General features: G+C 42.1%; 1 long non-coding RNA gene across 1 annotated transcript in view; it reads right to left on the minus strand.

Moving 5' to 3' along the window:
- Positions 1-652: 652 nt before the first annotated feature.
- LOC115341355 overlaps positions 653-12,772 on the minus strand; it is a 39,603-nt gene continuing 27,483 nt past the window's right edge. The window contains exon 4 of the long non-coding RNA XR_003923368.1: positions 653-769. This is a non-coding gene — a long non-coding RNA (uncharacterized LOC115341355). The remainder of the gene's footprint in view (positions 770-12,772) is intronic.

Below are 12,772 nucleotides of genomic sequence, written 5' to 3' on the forward strand. Positions count from 1 at the left end.
TTGCCATTCCTAGGATAAGAGGCTGGGGCGGAGCCACTCCAGCCATGAAGACAGGAAGGAAAGAAAAGAAGTGAAAACAGCAACCTCAGTTGCTGGGCTGCTGATCAGTCTGACTCCAGACTTTGCCATACCCATCCCATCTCCTTCTGCCTAAACACCAACCATAGCCGCAACCAGACTGGTTGTCTGGGGTTGTGGCATAGGCATTTCTGCCGCCAGTAGGCTGCTATTCCAGGCAGCTATTTTGCTAATGTCTAGGGTCAACTCTGGCTGTTAACTGCAGAAAGAGAACTGGTATGTCACCTTGTCATGTGGGAAAATGAGCAAATGTTGTTGATGGTGCTGTAAAACCATTAGCAATATGAAACCACAATGTATCTATTAAGACTTATGACTACTTGCAGACTTCTTCCTGCAAGTATGTGCACTGTGTACTTTTTGTATGTGTTCTTGGCACATGCTGCTTATATTGTTTGCAAATTGTTCTGTTCTCAGAGAGACCTACAAACATTTCAGAGTTTTAGCAGTTTGAGGTTATATTTACTTAGATGGCTGCAAGTCATCAGGGATTGTGAAGATGCATCACTAAGGGCTGAAATTAAGGGATGATATTAAAAGTGAAATTAAAAACCCATCTGACTTACCATCATGTGGACAGGTTTGTGCACCTAATGTGGACAAACTCTTCATGCATTGCCTGTCAGTGAACAAGTCATTCCCATTCCCAGCAGCACCTCTGTAAGCAAATGGTTTGCAGCAGTTCACAGTTCTGTAATAAGAGAGGCTCTTCAGGAATGCTTACAATCTACAGTCCTGGGTTATGCTGGTCCCCTTTTATCCTCTTTGCTATGATCATGTGGTTATTGCTATGTATGAAATATCACATTGCAGCTCTGGACACAAGACTGCTGCAGTGAACAAGCTGGTGGGAGAACTCCAACAGCTCCATGTTCCAAGGGCTGCATGAAAAACCCCCTCGTGGGGAGGTTTCAAACCAGCAGCTGCACCACTGGTGCACTGCCTTCCCAAAGGGAGTACGGGCCAGAAGACGTGGACTCCCTGCATTCCTGGATGACAATATTTTTGAAGATTTTTGGAACATATTATTGTAATATAAGCAGAATACATTTCATTTAAAACACACTCATTTTTTATGCTTTCTTGCAAAGAATTGGCCCCCATTTCCTTTTCCCTCTTCCGCCACCCCTAACTCCCTGGCTTTTGCAGTCACTATTAGGAGATTTACATTTCTGGAAAACTACAACACTGACTTCTTTCATGTTGACTTTTAAAGCCAACATATGACTGGCAAAGTTTACCAGCAAGACAAACAAGCAAGCTTTTTATGTCTCCAAAGCTAATAAAATACGGCTTGGAGCACAGCTTGCCTTGAGATTCTGCACGAGCAGAGCTCATTCTGCAAGCCCAACATGAGGAGACAGCTATTTTAATCATCCTGTAGTAGCTTAAGCATAGGTTCTCCTGTTGATTTAGAACAGTCTCAATGCAGAACACTAAGCCATAAATACATCTGGAACTGAGGCTGAAGAAGAGTTAATAGTCATCTCTCTAGTTTTATTTTAAAATATACCTTTAGATCTCCTGATGTGTAGCAGACATCAGTGAGTCACTCCAGACAGCTTAAAGATATTTTGGAAAAACCTGTAAAGTGAGTTTTTGGGTTTGTTTTTCTTTTTCTTTCTTTCTTTTTTTTTTTTTTTTCCTCCAGTCACAAGCAGACTTGGCTTAGTTATTTGGTTTTGTTTTGTAATAGAAGGAGAACTAGAGTTGCATAGAAGTTAATGAGCACATAACATCCCTCAGCCACACAGACACTCCAAGAGAAACGAAAGGACTTCTGGTCTGACTCTAGCCAGCCATCCTGTGTCGATGAAGCTAGTGGAGCGGTAACAAGGGGCCTTTGCATTCATCCTCTGTGCAGCAGCATCAACTGCAGTGAACTTCTATGCTCAGAACAAAGAGTACAATTGCACCAGTGGAAGGAGGAAACAGAGCAGTGAGGCCATTTTTCCGAGCTTCCCCAGTTCATACTGCTTTATAGGTCTTGTTGGCTGCAACGTGGAAAGTATGCAGCATCTACAGATATTTACAAAGGGTAGAGACAGAAATTAAGCAGAAGGAAGTCAGTCACACAGTCAGAAACTGAAATCCAGCATGGGGACTCCTGGTACCCTGTCCAGATCACTCCCTTCTACACTGCCAGCTTAGAACCCAGACAAGGCCAGAATTGACGATGTAAGTATCTGAATGCCTGTCTTCCCTATAGCAAGACTTTTGTCTGGCTACTCCTTCGGTGTCTCACATTTAAGCTCTTGAGCCAACACCATGACCATGTACGGTGAATGAAGCAGACAGAGCAGAGGCCAGCAACAAAAATGATCATGTTATTCTGAGGAGTATTTCTGGCAGGATCCAGAAGTGCAAAGCAATGAGAAGAAAGCTGTGTTCCATCTTTAGCAGAATGCCTCAATTTGCTGTACTCTGCTTCTTGACTTGTTTGCTTGAGCCTTTTTTTAACCACACTTCAGGGCTTTCCAGTGTGTGCAGACAGGACAAATATAGTGACTCACAAGTGTATACCTATTATTTAGTTGTTATATAAAGCCCACCTGAGAGCACCATGAATTCACATTTTAGGTTTGCTGGAAACTTTTGCTGGAAACTTGTTCTGGTCTGTTACCACCTTGCAGGGATCCTTTCTCATACCCCACACACAAGCAAATCCTCAACATGTTTTTAAATGAGTACAGAGAAACCCTGTTAGTCACAGCAGTGACCACAGAAAAAGTTTTGCCTTTGAGATTCTTTTATTATTTCATACAGCTTTACTAGGTAACCTTTCATAACAGAGGATACCATTTGTGCTTTTTATGTGGTGGCAGGGGTCACCATCCTGCCATGTGACAAGGAAATTTATTGGAGCCTATCTGAGATACCAATTCTTGTTGCACATTATTCATATACTCATCACTTCTCCTCCATTCCCCCATTCAGTGACTTAGGTCCTCAGCTCCACTCTAACAATGGGGAAAGATCTGAGTCTCTGATAAAATGGAACCTAGGACAGTCTGATAAATCAAAGATTGTAAAGAAAAACGTGAGGGATCCTTCTCTAGAGGGGTAGTGCCATTATTCGGATAAACGCAACAGATGAAGAGAGCTAACACTTAATGCTTCTCCTCTATTTGCCTTACAAACCCCATTTTAATATGCTTCAGAACACATCACAGTGAAATATTCTCAACTTTATGCCCCATCATTATTGCTCAGTTAGTACCACAATACAGCACCTCAGAAGAGATAGTGCTCTGAGCCAAAGACCAAAACAAGATGCCTCTGCTTTACAGAGGGCTCTGCAAATTCATGCATCTCCACACATTAGGCTGGAAAAGTGGAAAGGTACTGCTGAGTGAGCTCCCCTCCCTTCTGCCCCCAGCCATGAGGTAAAGACGAGTTGCATAATGTAAAAGGACTATCTCTGTTTTTTTTCCAAGGAGGAAACTAAATGGTCATGCCCAGCACTCCTCCCAAAATTTCCATATTATTTTCTGGTAATTCTGCAGAGAAGCTGGTACCCTACTGAGGCATGCTGGCGAGGGGGAAAAGGCAGCCTGGAGAATGCACTGATGCAGGAAATGGGAGGCAGGAACGTGGGCACATGGCACCCCAGCCCTTGAGTTACCAACGGTTGGCATTGTAATGACTGGCTCAGGCTCATTAAAGGAGCTTCTTGTTGAATTACTGGCAGAGAAGCAGGGAAGCACTCTGCTGTGAGAGTGCTGACTCCCTGGCCATGTCTTCAAAGCCCAGGATCCTCACCAGGCTGGCTGCCCTATTAGGGATGGGCTGCATTTGGTTTAAGCTGACCAGTTCTGTCCTCAGTGCTCCCCATCTACATCTAGGCCTTCAGCAAATTTTGCATCTTCCTGTTTTCTTTGCCAAACCCTACAAACATTTCAACATTGCAGGGATGTAGCACAATATTAAAACACAGATTTCAATAGTAATGACTCAGGCTTAATGGCCTGGCTGCAAAGCTCATTTTCCTCCTGCCAGCTCCCTCTACCCTGCAGTTCACATTTCCTAGAAGGTTGAATAGGTTTAGGAACCAACAGTGTATTCAAAAAGGAGTACTTTTGACTACAAAAGGCTAGAGAGGCTATTATAATTATTTCCTATTTTCAAGCAAAAAACAATCCCAAATGTTGTTTACTGAAGACAGACAGCCAGCAGTTTTCCATAATCTTTGGGAAACTTTCCACGGCCCCACCGCAGAATGCTGGTGACTTAGAGAACGACGCACCTAGGAGCAGTGTCAGTCACTCCCCTGAATGGGCTCTGGGAACCCACTCAAATACGAGGTGATCCTCATGTCCTGAAAGTTATATAGAATAAGCCATGCCCTTGCAGAGCACACAGCAACCATGGCCAGTCCCTACACTTACAGTTCATTATAAACCAGCGTATCTACCTCAACCCTGTGACTGAGAACCTCTGTTAAGTCATATTATCTATTAGCACCAAAAAGGTTAATGTTTAGCTTTGTATATACTCAGTTTGTTATTCATTGCATATATTCCCCACATGCAACTAAGCAGATACTTGACAGGTCTTTTTCTCAGAAACCAAATGTAATGCCTTGAAATTAACTGGCAATATATTTGGACTTTTGACTCACATGCATGCCAAGATTAGAAATATTTCTAAATGGTGATAGTTACAGCCACTGTAAATACAGCATTCAGTATGCTGCTTTTATGGGTGCTGCTTAACCTATTCTAAGCATCACAGTTGAGTCTACTGTTTAAACACAAGTTGAGTTTTCCCAACAGCTGGGACCCAAGGCCAAGCTGCTTTGCAGTCATATTTTACTGTAATAGGTTAAATTCAACCCAGCAGTTTAAGAGAAATGAATCCTGCTAAAAAACATACTCTGAACAAACCAATATATGCACTCAGAGGGAGTTTTAGTTCTGTGCCTGATGTGATCTTACATGTTCCTGTAGATCTGTTTGAGAGCTGACTTCAGGGAAGACAGGCTCTAAATCCGAGTACTAGGTTGAACAGAAAAAAAGGTTGGGGAAATTGATTTGAATTTGTGCAAGTGGCCACACACAATCGCGCCTGGCCTTCTCATATGGGAAATCCTGGAGTGCTGCTCTGCTCAGTCTGCCAGTTACCAGCCCATTTAGCATATGCTTCAGAACACGCAAGAACCCTTGAATTTGACTTCACTGGGCTACTGCGCCACAGCAGAAATTTCTTCCATAAGGGCATAATATTTTTGGGAGGGCAGATGGAAAAATCACTAACATACAGGGAATTTCAGAGAGGTAGAATATAATTTAGAGGGCAGGGCATTGGATTTATGAATTCCTGCTCTAACTCTGTGGCTTGTAATGACCAGTGATCAGTATCTTGGTTTTGTGCATCATCCCCAATATGAAGGATTTTTTAAAAAGTAGTTCTTACCTTCCAAACTTGCTGATGTAATGAAAATGAGGCAAGAGCAAAATGAAAACACAGCAGAAAAAAATCTACCATTATGCATTGTGCCTCAGGACACACATTCAGTGCCTTTGCCAAGAAAGAGAAGGTTGTCTACTGTCCCCACAGTTTATCTGATAATGTAAGGTTCCCTTCAAAGCCTGATCTCTGCCAATAAGGAGTTAATATGCATTTATTTTTAATAGCTAGCTACCTAGTAATGATTTTATATCTTGATGTATCCCTTCAAAAAAATTAAATGGATATGTCCATCTCCTCCTAGTTGTTTTATTACATATTTATTATATATTCCTATTCTGAGACACCCAAAATATTATTAACAAGTTGGTTTTTTAAGGGCTCCCTCTCATACACACGTTTTCTGGGATCTCTTTGTCCTCATCTAGTAATTCCTAAGGTGCGAGTCCTAGTTATACAGCCAAGAAGACTAAATACTAATTTCCAGGGATGAAATTACAGCTCTCCCTAGTTCCCACTTTCCAAATGCCTTTTGAAGAGTCATCAGATGCCAGCAAGATCCAACCTTTGGAACAGAGCAAAACATCTGCTGTTTTTGCAGGCTAACGGTTTGTCACTGGATGACAAATGCAAGACTCAAAATGAATTTCTGGGACTTCCACTAAAATTCCTTTTTGTACCCACTGGAGTGCTTCTGGGTTTCATTTTTAATTAAGAGTCACACTGAAGTGCATACAGACATATGCATGCCTGTGCAACACTGAGCCATAGGACTCAAGCCACAAAAGTGCAACAGTAGAAACTACGGCACTTAAGCTTAGAAGGCTGAAAACAGATCTATGATCTCATCAGAGTAAGCTGTAGATTTCCAAGAGAGCTCTCCCGTGGCTGCTCCTGTGTCTCCAGCTCCTGCCTGCCTGGCTGGTTGTGCCTCACTGACCAAGACCAGAATTCAGCTCCAGGGCTTTGGGTTAGTCTCTCCTGAATTTAACGGACCACAAGCCCCTCCAGCTCTCTTATATACGCTCCTATGGCCAAACATAAGTGAGGTTCAGGCCTTTGCACTAGGAAGGAGCGCAGAACTGGGACGGCCATATGTGACAATTGACAGTATGCAGTCCAGCATTTCCATCTATTATTGCATCTACCGATTCTACTGCTCTCCCTCCTTCCCTCACTCTTTGGTAATCCTCAGCATATTATTTTGTACATCTAAACTGCTCATTAAAGAGTAACAAGTGGTTCAGCAGCTGTCTGTGTTTTCATAAAAAAGAACTTGGCTATCGCGAATTGCTTCTGTCAGTCTTGGATCACATGTAGGAAGCACTTGTAACCAGCCCTGTGACTGGAGCCAACTGGTGCAGGATACTCCTATGGTTTTCACCTCGCCTGTGTGCAGTGTTGCAAGAAGTTGTTCCTAGCACTAACGTTTGGCTGTGAAAGGCAGACAGGCAATACCTAGTAGGGTTAACTCCTCTCAGCTTCATCTGCTTGCCAAACAACTAACTGAAAGTATGTGATCTTTCAGTAGGGTAGATATGATATAAGCAAAGATACTGAACAATTTCCTGCATTGCATAGTAATTTAGAAATGCAGTTTTGAGAGACTGAAAGGCCTGAAGGAAGATCACATCAAGGAAAGACGGAACTTGCCTGAGATAAAAATACCACTCAAAATCCCATAACATGGAAATGGCCAGTTTAACAATAGAGTGACCTTTCTAGGGGAGCCAGTGTCAAAAAGACGACAATGAATATTGAAGCTCTGAACAACCTGTTTTATCTACACAACTAGAGGCTCCGAGAGGATGAACTTAATGGCAGTGTGCACTAACATTTCAAACATAGACATCAAGGTTTATATTCCAGCATAGCTCAAACACGGCAACAGGACTCAGTTTAAAGATTTCTGTCTTGGGTCACTGATGCAAACTGCCCAACACCCAAGACTCCTCAAGCATTGTTAGGGTTTCTGAGACAACTAGACTACATCCGCCTGTCAATGCTGTGCCCTTGGCCTCCCAAATTCTTCAGACAGTCCTGGGGTTAGACCTTTTGCTTACACACAGCAGGTTACCAGTAAACCAGCATGGGTTTGAATCATTTGTGTCACAGCAGGCTGCAATGGAGCCTTGCAGCCACCCACTCTCACTGGGCCTCATTGCCAGCAGTCACCCCAACATCCACCAGCTCACAAACCCAGGGGGTGGGATGGGTGAACGGGTGAGACCCCACTAGATGGCAGTACGACCCAGACTGATTTTAGTTATTGCACACGTTGAGTTCATTTCTTATTTTGGATCCAACTGACTTTCTTGTTTGCTTTCTGTTTACAGTATGCATGGTGCTCCACAGTCTGTTTGTTATGGCCACTTATCCATATGTTTGCTAAAATGTTTTTTAAAGAAAAGTAGCCATGCAGTATCAGCATCTCCCCTGACCTTTGACACTGCTCACATCAAAGCCTTCTTTTCCATTTTATTTCAGCTTCATCTTTGAAGCTAAACACACCAGGAAGAGGGAGTGAGGGTGGTCAGTCAAATCATCACGAAATTTGCAAGTGAAAACTCCAAATGTGCTCTCTTATGAGAAGGCCTTGTCTCATCCATTTAATGGGCTGGGATTATCAAATATTTAATAGCGTCACTTGTGCATATTGACTGATCAGCATCCAGGCTAACCAGCTTGCAATAAGATAAACAAAAAACATTCCCACTAACTTTGCAGAGAGCTCTAATAGGCACTAAAAGTTAACTCTCGTATACCTGCTCAACGGCTCATTTGTTGACACTCTCTGAAGAACATCTGAAAGCCCACATTCCCAGTCTGATTTCCTGCTAGAATAGATGACTCTCATTTGATTCCTGCATAACTGGGATGATATGACCCCTTCCCATGCTCCAGCATGGGAAGCACTTTAGGAATTAATTTGCAAAAAAAATCCACAAGATATAACAAGGTATATACAGTAATGGCTGTACAACATTTATTCCATGGGAAAAACAAAATAGGGAATGCATAATGAAGATAGGAAAAAAAAAAAAAGAAATTTTGTCTGAGCATGTGTTGGATGATGCTGTCAAAACTGTGCAAGCAAGGCCAAAACAATCATAAAGATACAGGGAGTATTTCTAATTTCTTGCAATCTGGAATTGCTGGAAGTGTATCGGCTTCATTTCCTTCTTCCAAAATTCTTGAGTCCACCATCATGAAATGTGTCTGTTTGACAATGGCAGAGTTTGATTTAGTAAATAAATTTGGCAATTTGCATGTCAGAAACACAGCTATTCCTGGCAGCCTTGAATCGCAACTGCAGAGCTAATTTAACTTTTTCCATATAGTTTGGAAAAATGGCTATTCTGGCTCATTCATAATATGAACAGCTTTCATAAAAAGACCTACACAACCTGTTTCGTATATTGTGTAGTCATTAAAGGTCTTTTGACTTATTGCAAATGGTGACAGCATCACTTGTTATCTACATTTTTCATTTCTTTTTCTTGTGTCTCATTCTCATACCTACTGCGATCACAGTAAAGGGCATTGCCATGATGAAGGAATTCTTGGAACAACAAATACAGAGTATTTATTAATCCAAAAATGAAGGACAAATTAGAAAACATGAGCTAATAAGAAGTAGTTTCCCAATATGGGAGCCAAGTGTCATTGTTGTGCCTGTCGATCTGTACTTGGAGTTTGGAGTTTGTTCTGTGTGTGGTGTGCTATGGGCTGGACAAAATTAATAAACGGGGATGGGCTGATTTTGAGGAGAGAAGCAGTTGGGACCCCAGAGGTCTTTGCTTTTGTAATCAGATTAGTAGAACTCAAAGGTAAGTGAGATAGAGCAGAATTTCCTTTGCTGATGAACTGCAGAACATGTGCTGGCCAACTAAACGTGTGTAGCCATTTTCAAAAGAAGGATATTTACACATGAAGATGTTTACCCATGTCTGTCTACTTGCAATACTCGACCTGTGTGTCCACTGCAACTGCTACCATACCAAAAACGCAACCATGAGCAAGGAGCTGCTTTTTTTAGCATACTTAAGCCTGAGCACTGCAGAAAGCAGCAGTAATAATCTTGACTGGTGGTCATAACAGTCTCAGTGTACTACATTCAACAGAGCTCACTGTCATATGTAACTCCTGAAGTCCGGCACATGTTCAGATGTATCATGGAAAACAACAAAAGAGTAAATTTTCAAACTAAATTAGTATTTTGCTAATCTAAGTTACTCAGGAAGATAGTCTGCAGTGAGATCACTTCATATGCCCTGAGGCACAGGAGAAACACATAGCTCTTGAACAGATGTAATAGAGGGCTGACTTGGTTATGGACTAGGGTTATGTCACTGCCCAGGTCTAATCATAAATATCCATGACAAGTGTGTTCTTCTCTGATTTTCCTTACCTAATGGTCATTTACCCTATCATTGTCCAATTTCTACAGCACTATGCTTTGGGAAGCAATGTCCCGCCTTTTTTTCTGTTCCCAATTCTACACACAGAGATTGGGATGAAAAATTGGTTCAGAATAATTTGACTGAAAATAACTGCTGACAACAGTGCCCTTTGAAATATACCTCAATAGAGGGAATTACCTGTTTTTAAAGCAGTTCTGTTCATACACTCTGAGACTGAGGTAGTGTTTAATACTTCATTGTGTTTGTCATGTTGAGGTGCCACAGAAGCCAAAGTTTCAGTGTAATTTGGAGAAAATCAGCCTGTACTGTAAACTCCTGGTTAGCTAGATCACAGCTGGATGGTGATAATATTTTGGTATCATTGCTACGGGGAACTCTTGCAGCATAAGCCAGCCAAGCTCCACTACCTTCTCAGCTGAGAACAGCAGAACTGAAAGTTTTTCAATGAACTGCTCTAGAGAAGAACAAGGTAGAAAAACTGAGCAACAGAAATAATGGAGCTGCTAAGCAAATCCATATTCAGGCCAGATAGCACCCTGCACTTGATCCTGCTTTTAAAAAGGATTCATGATCCTTAATTGCATCGGGTGGGGAGTGCTGCCTGCTAACTGGGGCAGGGCCTCAAACTCTGGGGACTGTAAGCTCAATTTTTCTCCAACACTGGGACATTAGGCAACCTATCGTTCACCCCTTGTATTCCTTTGCCGCAGCTTTAAAATGGGAAATCACAACTAGGGAGAAACAGGATATGGAATCATCTTATGTTACAGCATAATTGCACTTCTGCAGTTCCATTCAACCGGGAATCCCATAGCAATACTGAGTCTCCTCTGAAGCCCATGGTCCTGCTGGGTGGTTGTGTTTTGTTTTTTTCTCCATGATCCACATCATCTTTCATCCTCCCTGTTCTTAGCTCTACTTATTGCATACTGCATTGTAAACATGTATTTTAATATGGCAAACACCCACATTCACGGAAGACATTTTTCAGCATAATGAGTTCCCTTAAACTTGTCCTGTGCACTTTCCAGGATGACTATCACATTAGTCTATATGTTACTACCGGTTTGACAAACACCACTAAAGTTAGGAGACAGTGCAAGTTAAAGATTGATAAACCCACACCACAAAATTTCAACCTGACCTGTCACACTGGGGATCTGAATTTACTTCTCATAAGCCCCACCGATCTATGAAAACCCTGCTCTGTCTCTGCCTTGGACTGATGCTAAGATGAAAACCAACTTGCTAGCAACCTAAAATTTCTTAAAGATAGAATAAAATGGCAAGCATTGTGTGGTTTGTGCAGAATACAGGCAGGTAACTGTGTCAAGGAGCTTTTTTTTTTTCTTTTTCTTTTTCTGTGGCTTGGGTTTTGCAAGCAAAGAGCTTTCTATCCAGCTAGCCTTGAAAGCACAAGCGCTGCCTGGAATTCCTCCCAAGGATGTGAAGCCAAACTATAGCAGAAACGGGGGAAGGAGAGTTGTAGATTGTGGAAATGCAAAAAAGAGCTGAGGGAAACTCTAAGAATCAGAGCATACTTCAACACGGTGAACTTTTCAAGAACACTGGCAGAAAAAAGGAAGGAAGGAGATATGAAAACACAGTTTGGCAGATAACTCAGTCCACACCCTCCTACACAACAGGGCCTTTTTGTAGAGGAAGTAATTTTCAACTGTTACTGATACCAGCCTTAGCAGCTTGTCAGACAGGTTGCCAGTTACCTGAAGGCTGATGACAAAACAATTTCTTCTACAGAAACATACAAAATTAAACTTCCAAACTTGCGGCAGGTTAGGGAAGGTCCTGCATGCAGTAACAACTGTGTGCTGATAGCCCACATGCTTCAACACACTCAGCATGCCCCTCTGTACAAACATGGTAGACAGCATGCCTCTTTTCTGGACAACAGCACTTAAAAAGCCATGTTAAAAACATTTTCACTATAGCTCATGCCCTCTCCCTCTAGATTACATCTGGCTGAACCAAAACAAGCAGAATTACAATCTAGGTTTACAAAATACTAAGAAGTATGAGAGAGGAACTGTACTCAACAACAGCTGCTTTCTAAGAGGCTACAAGACATTAATTAGCTGCTGCTGCTCCCTGCAGCCTTCCTCTGCCTAGCTTGGGAGGACACAGCTACAGAAGAGCAGCAGCAACAGGCCAGAATCATGCTCTACAGTAGGTCGCTACCTGGGATCTAGACAGAAGTGAGCCGTGATCCAGTCAACCTTCCTTTCCCTTTATCAGCCTCACAAATGATGGTTGGAAAAAATAAGCAAGTCTAATAACATTGAGCAATTAAATAGCAGTTGATAAATAAAGATGCTGAAAATAAAGTCTGACCAGTCAAAATGAATACATGCTACAAATCTGTTACTGAGATGTAGTAAGCAGTTAATAACAATTATAAATAATAATGTACTCAACTAAAACCAATAGCCTCTCCAATCCCACCTTCCACTCCTCAGCAATCCATAGTGGATCAGTTTAAGAGGTTATTCCTCAATCACCTTCAGAAGAGGACATTAACTTATACCCTGTGCTCCTCTTTACCCCTGTCCATACATGTCCTGAACATAACATTAGACTCTGGGGCTGTTTATTCATGAATTTTCACTCCTCCCCACTTCATGTGTTCTCCTGGTTCCAAGAGCTTTCAGCTTAGAAAAAATCCCTTCCTGACAAGTTGGATGGTTTTCATGGCAAGTGTCCATGGTCCCTCTGAGTTATTAACAGTCCCACACACAGCCTCACTTCTCTTCCCCTCCTTCCAGTCCTCACAGTGGCCCATTATGCTAAATCACACTGATCCAAAAATGGGAGCTGAAGGAGACACTCTGAAATAGGCTAGAAAA

The sequence above is a fragment of the Aquila chrysaetos genome, chromosome 5, assembly GCF_900496995.4.
Source record: "Aquila chrysaetos chrysaetos chromosome 5, bAquChr1.4, whole genome shotgun sequence".
Lineage (NCBI taxonomy): Eukaryota > Metazoa > Chordata > Aves > Accipitriformes > Accipitridae > Aquila > Aquila chrysaetos.